General features: G+C 58.2%; 2 non-coding genes and 1 pseudogene across 2 annotated transcripts; all 3 read left to right on the forward strand.

Annotated features, from left to right (window-relative positions):
• Positions 1–1,313: 1,313 nt before the first annotated feature.
• Positions 1,314–3,206, forward strand: LOC126322636 (small subunit ribosomal RNA). The gene has a single exon (XR_007559095.1). It is a non-coding gene; the product is annotated as a small subunit ribosomal RNA (ribosomal RNA).
• Positions 3,207–3,574: 368 nt separating this feature from the next.
• LOC126322647 (5.8S ribosomal RNA) lies at positions 3,575–3,729 on the forward strand. Its single transcript, XR_007559105.1, has one exon. It is a non-coding gene; the product is annotated as a 5.8S ribosomal RNA (ribosomal RNA).
• Positions 3,730–3,917: 188 nt separating this feature from the next.
• LOC126322645 (large subunit ribosomal RNA) overlaps positions 3,918–9,116 on the forward strand; it is an 8,123-nt pseudogene continuing 2,924 nt past the window's right edge.

Consider the following 9,116-nt stretch of genomic DNA (forward strand, 5'->3'; position numbering starts at 1 on the left):
GAACGTACGAACGCATTGTATGTCACCCTGGGTCGCTGGGGGTGGTGGTGCGGTGAGTCAGGTCAGGTCAGCGTGAGCCGTGTGATGTAGTGACGCGTGTATTCCGACTTTGTCGTATTGCCTCACACAAAGTGCTACCCTGGTGGACCGCGTTCCATATCTGGGACATGCCGCAGATGCCGGTTGACAGTGGATCGCGGAAGGGACATCGCATACGTGCGCGGGCCACCTTCCACGTGTTCTCTTCTGCACATGTCGCAGTGTGTATGTGGTCTGATGTAGCGTGTCGTGACACATGACATCCTGGCATGCAAGAATTGTTGAATTCGCAAATGTAGGTGGACATCTACGTTTACTGCCCAAGATACGCAAATGAACTGGAAATCCGTTGTTGAGCGGTTGTTCACGCTGGAGGTGAATCTGTGATGGCGACGATCGGTACAGCTATTAACCGGTTGTTTCAGCGGTACCCGCCACATCCACACACGTGACTAGGCCCATGTGGGTATGAAGCGATACGCGGCGGTGGCTTGGTGGGACTGTTCCCGGCCGGTGAAGGGGGGCCGCCCGGCGTGTTGGCCGCGCGCTGCGTGGGCGCACGCGCAACAGGCGGCTGGTGGGGGGCGCCGAGTGGCAGGAGCGCCAGCCGACGGGCTCGGCAGGCGGCGCAGCTACGCTGCGGCGCACCCTGCACGCGGCGCCTGGCGGCCAAAGTTGGTTCAGCCGAGCCCGGTGCGAAGCGCGGTGGACATCTGCAGTGTGCTGGTCTGATTGAGGACTGTGTGCGTTGAGGATGCGCCGCCGCCTGGCACTCGGCGCCGCGACGCCGTCTGCTGCTCGGTCGCCCCAGCGGTTCTCGCAGGTGGTTTGTATCGCAGTTGTGCGGACGTGTTGGCGCGTGCGCTGTGCTGGGAGAGTTCGCTTCTGCACCCAAGTGGGGCTTTGCCCTTGTGTGGCGCTGGCGTTGGAGCTGCCGGTCACCATAGGTGGCGCGTGTTGTCTCCCGCCGGCAATGCCACGACAGCACGCTCCCGGGCCTCTGTCGGCAGCGGCAAGCTCAGTTGGGAGCAAGGGTGTTCGCACTAAAACCGTCTACTCGCCTAACTCCGGGCGATTGCGCCTCTCTCGAAACCGACCAAGTACCTAGGACGGCGCTGCGCGCCGCCGGGACCTGAGAGGGTTTCGAGGTGTATCGTGCAGGGGAGCTCGGCCTCCTCCTGTTTGCAGAATAATTGAGCGGACGCTTGCGTGTTCGCGCGGGCCCCCGGGACACACTCCCGGGCGGCCGGCTGCTCAGCTCTAGTTGACGCAGCTCCCTGGTTGATCCTGCCAGTAGTCATATGCTTGTCTCAAAGATTAAGCCATGCATGTCTCAGTACAAGCCGCATTAAGGTGAAACCGCGAATGGCTCATTAAATCAGTTATGGTTCCTTAGATCGTACCCACGTTACTTGGATAACTGTGGTAATTCTAGAGCTAATACATGCAAACAGAGTCCCGACCAGAGATGGAAGGGACGCTTTTATTAGATCAAAACCAATCGGATTGGCTTGTCTGGTCCGTTTGCCTTGGTGACTCTGAATAACTTTGGGCTGATCGCACGGTCCTCGTACCGGCGACGCATCTTTCAAATGTCTGCCTTATCAACTGTCGATGGTAGGTTCTGCGCCTACCATGGTTGTAACGGGTAACGGGGAATCAGGGTTCGATTCCGGAGAGGGAGCCTGAGAAACGGCTACCACATCCAAGGAAGGCAGCAGGCGCGCAAATTACCCACTCCCGGCACGGGGAGGTAGTGACGAAAAATAACGATACGGGACTCATCCGAGGCCCCGTAATCGGAATGAGTACACTTTAAATCCTTTAACGAGTATCTATTGGAGGGCAAGTCTGGTGCCAGCAGCCGCGGTAATTCCAGCTCCAATAGCGTATATTAAAGTTGTTGCGGTTAAAAAGCTCGTAGTTGGATTTGTGTCCCACGCTGTTGGTTCACCGCCCGTCGGTGTTTAACTGGCATGTATCGTGGGACGTCCTGCCGGTGGGGCGAGCCGAAGGGGTGCTTTCGCGTCCCGAGGCGGACCCCGTTTAAATCCTACCAGGGTGCTCTTTGTTGAGTGTCTCGGTGGGCCGGCACGTTTACTTTGAACAAATTAGAGTGCTTAAAGCAGGCAAGCCCGCCTGAATACTGTGTGCATGGAATAATGGAATAGGACCTCGGTTCTATTTTGTTGGTTTTCGGAACCCGAGGTAATGATTAATAGGGACAGGCGGGGGCATTCGTATTGCGACGTTAGAGGTGAAATTCTTGGATCGTCGCAAGACGAACAGAAGCGAAAGCATTTGCCAAGTATGTTTTCATTAATCAAGAACGAAAGTTAGAGGTTCGAAGGCGATCAGATACCGCCCTAGTTCTAACCATAAACGATGCCAGCCAGCGATCCGCCGCAGTTCCTCCGATGACTCGGCGGGCAGCCTCCGGGAAACCAAAGCTTTTGGGTTCCGGGGGAAGTATGGTTGCAAAGCTGAAACTTAAAGGAATTGACGGAAGGGCACCACCAGGAGTGGAGCCTGCGGCTTAATTTGACTCAACACGGGAAACCTCACCAGGCCCGGACACCGGAAGGATTGACAGATTGATAGCTCTTTCTTGATTCGGTGGGTGGTGGTGCATGGCCGTTCTTAGTTGGTGGAGCGATTTGTCTGGTTAATTCCGATAACGAACGAGACTCTAGCCTGCTAACTAGTCGCGTGACATCCTTCGTGCTGTCAGCGATTACTTTTCTTCTTAGAGGGACAGGCGGCTTCTAGCCGCACGAGATTGAGCAATAACAGGTCTGTGATGCCCTTAGATGTTCTGGGCCGCACGCGCGCTACACTGAAGGAATCAGCGTGTCTTCCTAGGCCGAAAGGTCGGGGTAACCCGCTGAACCTCCTTCGTGCTAGGGATTGGGGCTTGCAATTGTTCCCCATGAACGAGGAATTCCCAGTAAGCGCGAGTCATAAGCTCGCGTTGATTACGTCCCTGCCCTTTGTACACACCGCCCGTCGCTACTACCGATTGAATGATTTAGTGAGGTCTTCGGACTGGTACGCGGCATCGACTCTGTCGTTGCCGATGCTACCGGAAAGATGACCAAACTTGATCATTTAGAGGAAGTAAAAGTCGTAACAAGGTTTCCGTAGGTGAACCTGCGGAAGGATCATTACCGACTAGACTGCATGTCTTTCGATGTGCGTGTCGTGTCGTGTCGCGCAACACGCTACCTGTACGGCAGTGGCCGTGCGCCGCGTGCGGAACCACGCGTGCCTCTCAAAACTAGCGGAAGTGTTGTTGTTGTGTGGTACGAGCGCTGAAGCTCTGGAGCGGCTGGCCTGCGGTACCTGGCGCCTGGCGCCGGTTTTGAATGACGTTCGCCCGAGTGCCTGTCCGCTCCGGTGTGGAGCCGTACGACGCCCATCGGCTGTGAGGCCGTTGGACACAAAAAAAAATAGTGGAACAGGGGCCGTCAGACGCCTCAGTCCCGCAAATGCTACTGTCTTGAAAGAGACAGTGGGAGACTGAAAAGGAAAAGATCACCCAGGACGGTGGATCACTCGGCTCGTGGGTCGATGAAGAACGCAGCAAATTGCGCGTCGACATGTGAACTGCAGGACACATGAACATCGACGTTTCGAACGCACATTGCGGTCCATGGATTCCGTTCCCGGGCCACGTCTGGCTGAGGGTCGGCTACGTATACTGAAGCGCGCGGCGTTTGTCCCGCTTCGGAGACGTGGGAGTGTCGTGGTCGCCTGTGTGGCCGGCCGCGTCTCCTTAAACGTGCGATGCGCGCCCGTCGCCTGGCGGTTCGCATACCGGTACTTTCTCGGTAGCGTGCACAGCCGGCTGGCGGTGTGGCGTGCGACACCTCGTACAACGACCTCAGAGCAGGCGAGACTACCCGCTGAATTTAAGCATATTACTAAGCGGAGGAAAAGAAACTAACAAGGATTCCCCCAGTAGCGGCGAGCGAACAGGGAAGAGTCCAGCACCGAACCCCGCAGGCTGCCGCCTGTCGTGGCATGTGGTGTTTGGGAGGGTCCACTACCCCGACGCCTCGCGCCGAGCCCAAGTCCAACTTGAATGAGGCCACGGCCCGTAGAGGGTGCCAGGCCCGTAGCGGCCGGTGCGAGCGTCGGCGGGACCTCTCCTTCGAGTCGGGTTGCTTGAGAGTGCAGCTCCAAGTGGGTGGTAAACTCCATCTGAGACTAAATATGACCACGAGACCGATAGCGAACAAGTACCGTGAGGGAAAGTTGAAAAGAACTTTGAAGAGAGAGTTCAAAAGTACGTGAAACCGTTCTGGGGTAAACGTGAGAAGTCCGAAAGGTCGAACGGGTGAGATTCACGCCCATCCGGCCACTGGCCCCCGCCCTCGGCAGATGGGGCCGGCCGCCCGCGCGGAGCAATCCGCGGCGGGGTCGTGTCCGGTTGCCTTTCCACTCGCCGCGGGGTGGGGCCGTTCCGGTGTGCGGTGGGCCGCACTTCTCCCCTAGTAGGACGTCGCGACCCGCTGGGTGCCGGCCTACGGCCCGGGTGCGCAGCCTGTCCTTCCGCGGGCCTCGGTTCGCGTCTGTTGGGCAGAGCCCCGGTGTCCTGGCTGGCTGCTCGGCGGTATATCTGGAGGAGTCGATTCGCCCCTTTGGGCGCTCGGGCTCCCGGCAAGCGCGCGCGGTTCTTCCCGGATGACGGACCTACCTGGCCCGGCCCCGGACCCGCGCCGCTGTTGGCTCGGGATGCTCTCGGGCGGAATAATCGCTCCCGTCAGCGGCGCTTCAGCTTTGGACAATTTCACGACCCGTCTTGAAACACGGACCAAGGAGTCTAACATGTGCGCGAGTCATTGGGCTGTACGAAACCTAAAGGCGTAATGAAAGTGAAGGTCTCGCCTTGCGCGGGCCGAGGGAGGATGGGGCTTCCCCGCCCTTCACGGGGCGGCGGCCTCCGCACTCCCGGGGCGTCTCGTCCTCATTGCGAGGTGAGGCGCACCTAGAGCGTACACGTTGGGACCCGAAAGATGGTGAACTATGCCTGGCCAGGACGAAGTCAGGGGAAACCCTGATGGAGGTCCGTAGCGATTCTGACGTGCAAATCGATCGTCGGAGCTGGGTATAGGGGCGAAAGACTAATCGAACCATCTAGTAGCTGGTTCCCTCCGAAGTTTCCCTCAGGATAGCTGGTGCTCGTACGAGTCTCATCCGGTAAAGCGAATGATTAGAGGCCTTGGGGCCGAAACGACCTCAACCTATTCTCAAACTTTAAATGGGTGAGATCTCCGGCTTGCTTGATATGCTGAAGCCGCGAGCAAACGACTCGGATCGGAGTGCCAAGTGGGCCACTTTTGGTAAGCAGAACTGGCGCTGTGGGATGAACCAAACGCCGAGTTAAGGCGCCCGAATCGACGCTCATGGGAAACCATGAAAGGCGTTGGTTGCTTAAGACAGCAGGACGGTGGCCATGGAAGTCGGAATCCGCTAAGGAGTGTGTAACAACTCACCTGCCGAAGCAACTAGCCCTGAAAATGGATGGCGCTGAAGCGTCGTGCCTATACTCGGCCGTCAGTCTGGCAGTCATGGCCGGTCCTCGCGGCCGGCCGCGAAGCCCTGACGAGTAGGAGGGTCGCGGCGGTGGGCGCAGAAGGGTCTGGGCGTGAGCCTGCCTGGAGCCGCCGTCGGTGCAGATCTTGGTGGTAGTAGCAAATACTCCAGCGAGGCCCTGGAGGGCTGACGCGGAGAAGGGTTTCGTGTGAACAGCCGTTGCACACGAGTCAGTCGATCCTAAGCCCTAGGAGAAATCCGATGTTGATGGGGGCCGTCATAGCATGATGCACTTTGTGCTGGCCCCCGTTGGGCGAAAGGGAATCCGGTTCCTATTCCGGAACCCGGCAGCGGAACCGATATAAGTCGGGCCCCTCTTTTAGAGATGCTCGTCGGGGTAACCCAAAAGGACCCGGAGACGCCGTCGGGAGATCGGGGAAGAGTTTTCTTTTCTGCATGAGCGTTCGAGTTCCCTGGAATCCTCTAGCAGGGAGATAGGGTTTGGAACGCGAAGAGCACCGCAGTTGCGGCGGTGTCCCGATCTTCCCCTCGGACCTTGAAAATCCGGGAGAGGGCCACGTGGAGGTGTCGCGCCGGTTCGTACCCATATCCGCAGCAGGTCTCCAAGGTGAAGAGCCTCTAGTCGATAGAATAATGTAGGTAAGGGAAGTCGGCAAATTGGATCCGTAACTTCGGGATAAGGATTGGCTCTGAGGATCGGGGCGTGTCGGGCTTGGTCGGGAAGTGGGTCAGCGCTAACGTGCCGGGCCTGGGCGAGGTGAGTGCCGTAGGGGTGCCGGTAAGTGCGGGCGTTTAGCGCGGGCGTGGTCTGCTCTCGCCGTTGGTTGGCCTCGTGCTGGCCGGCGGTGCAGGATGCGCGCGCCTGCGCGGCGTTCGCGCCCCGGTGCTTCAACCTGCGTGCAGGATCCGAGCTCGGTCCCGTGCCTTGGCCTCCCACGGATCTTCCTTGCTGCGAGGCCGCGTCCGCCTTAGCGTGCTCCTCCGGGGGCGCGCGGGTGCGCGGATTCTCTTCGGCCGCCATTCAACGATCAACTCAGAACTGGCACGGACTGGGGGAATCCGACTGTCTAATTAAAACAAAGCATTGCGATGGCCCTAGCGGGTGTTGACGCAATGTGATTTCTGCCCAGTGCTCTGAATGTCAACGTGAAGAAATTCAAGCAAGCGCGGGTAAACGGCGGGAGGCAAGGTCAACATCATCCCCCTGAGGTTGACAAAGCGAAACAGAGGACCCGGCATTGGGCTCAGCAGCAGGATCATGAGAACCATGACCGCTACTGGAGAGCTCAGCAACAAACCTCGCCACACTGTCCTTATATGCCTGCGCCCTACGCTGGCACTTGATGGACTCCAGCGTACGCGGAGGAGGGGAGGTGGTCAGAAGAAGAACTGTTGCGTTTGGCTCACGCCGAGGCAACCCTGACCATCCGTGGGTGCAAGTTCTTTAACCAGGAGCTTTCTAAGGCCTTTCCTGCGCGTACGCTGGAGTCCATCAAGTGCCAGCGTAGGGCGCAGGCATATAAGGACAGTGTGGCGAGGTTTGTTGCTGACTCTCCAAATGCTCACATGATGCGTCATATACGGACCCTCTCGGTCCACTCTTCGTCCTAGTGATGTTGAGTGGATGATGGTTCGCTTAGCCTCTCGGTGGGAAATCCTAGCTCTGGCCTTCACGTGGCGGGGGTCGTGAGAGGTTCTGAGGAAGGCTATGCTTTGGTGTTAGTCTCCCAAGTTCCTCGACCGACAGAGCAGGGTGTGTTTTAGGGCAAGGGGGTTGCCTCCCCCCTTGCCTATGTTCCAGCTGGCCCGAAGACAAGAAGTAAACATGGTACCAGGCCTCCCACTGGAGTGCCTGTGCCAGCTGATGAGCCACCCAACCAGCCAACCGATGCGGGTCGAGCGCTGCTCCCCGTGATCTGCCCGGAGTGCGCGAGGTCTTTTTCTACGAAGACTGGACTTGGTGTCCATCGCCGTCGTGCTCATCCTGCTGCAGCTAATGCAGAGATTCAGACGGAGAGGAAGAGGCCGAGGTGGTCAGAAGAAGAACTGTTGCGTTTGGCTCACGCCGAGGCAACCCTGACCATCCGTGGGTGCAAGTTCTTTAACCAGGAGCTTTCTAAGGCCTTTCCTGCGCGTACGCTGGAGTCCATCAAGTGCCAGCGTAGGGCGCAGGCATATAAGGACAGTGTGGCGAGGTTTGTTGCTGAGCTCTCCAGTAGCGGTCATGGTTCTCATGATCCTGCTGCTGAGCCCAATGCCGGGTCCTCTGTTTCGCTTTGTCAACCTCAGGGGGATGATGTTGACCTTGCCATCTGGTCCTTTGTGGCCGAGCTCCCTCTATCAGGCCGCCGTTTTCGCTCTCTTGATGCTCTTCTTGCCCTTGGACCTACCACTAGCCGAGATACTGTCCGAGCCATGTTGCTGCCCGCTTTGGATGAAATTGGGAGTATGGAGCCAGCAGCCCATCACTCAGTAAACGTGCGGAGCCAACAGCCTCCAGAGCGGAAGCGTGCTCGGAGAAGGTGGGAGTATGCAGTAGTCCAGCGTGCCTTCAAGAAGAATGCGGCACGTTGCATTAATGGGCTTCTTGATGGCACCCTTCTGCACCAGCCCCCGTCCATCCCGGGGCTGATCGAGTATTGGACAGACCTCTTTACTCCACCGCGTGTCAGGTCGCGCCCTCCACGCGGTGAGGGTCTTTCTGAGAGGCTGTTGCCATTCTCGAAGAGGGTGCCCTTCCACAAGCTATGGGCTCCTATCACGGCGGAAGAAGTGGCTACTGCTCTACCACCTCGGAGCTCTGCTGCAGGCCCTGATGGGCTTACACCTGCTCAATTGCGTCGCCTCCCCCGGGAGGTTCTCGTCAAAATCCTAAATATCCTTCTCCTCTCCCGTTGCCTTCCATCCCGTCTCCTCCAGGCCAGGACTACCCTGCTGCCCAAGAAGACAGCCGCAGCATCTCCCGCTGACTTCCGTCCGATTACAGTGTGCTCGGTGCTAACCAGAGCCTTCCATAAGGTCCTGGTTGGCCGCCTCATGCGCTACTGCACTTTGGATGGTCGTCAGCGGGCTTTTATCCCTCAGGATGGGATGCTTCACAACACCTTTATTCTCGATCTGGCGATGACTCAGGCGCAGAGGGCCGCTGGTTCGCTGTACGTGGCGTCCCTGGATGTGTCGAAGGCCTTCGACTCGCTTGCTCATGGTGCACTCGGCCCTGTGCTGAGAGCCCATGGTCTGCCAGTCGAGTTCATTGACTACGTCCGGGAGTGCTATGGGGCGGGATCGACGGTCATCTGTGCTGGTGGAAAGTCGTCCGATCTGGTACGGCCTTCGAGGGGTGTTCGGCAGGGTGATCCTTTGTCCCCTATCCTTTTCAACATGTCAATAGACATGCTTTTATCCCGTCTCCCTGAGCATGTTGGGGCACGCATCCTCGGACGGCGAGTAAATGCCGCTGCATTCGCTGACGACCTCCTGCTGTTCGCCGAGACTCGAGATGGATTGCAGGAACTACT

The sequence above is a fragment of the Schistocerca gregaria genome, unplaced genomic scaffold (genome assembly GCF_023897955.1).
Source record: "Schistocerca gregaria isolate iqSchGreg1 unplaced genomic scaffold, iqSchGreg1.2 ptg000819l, whole genome shotgun sequence".
NCBI classification, from domain to species: domain Eukaryota; kingdom Metazoa; phylum Arthropoda; class Insecta; order Orthoptera; family Acrididae; genus Schistocerca; species Schistocerca gregaria.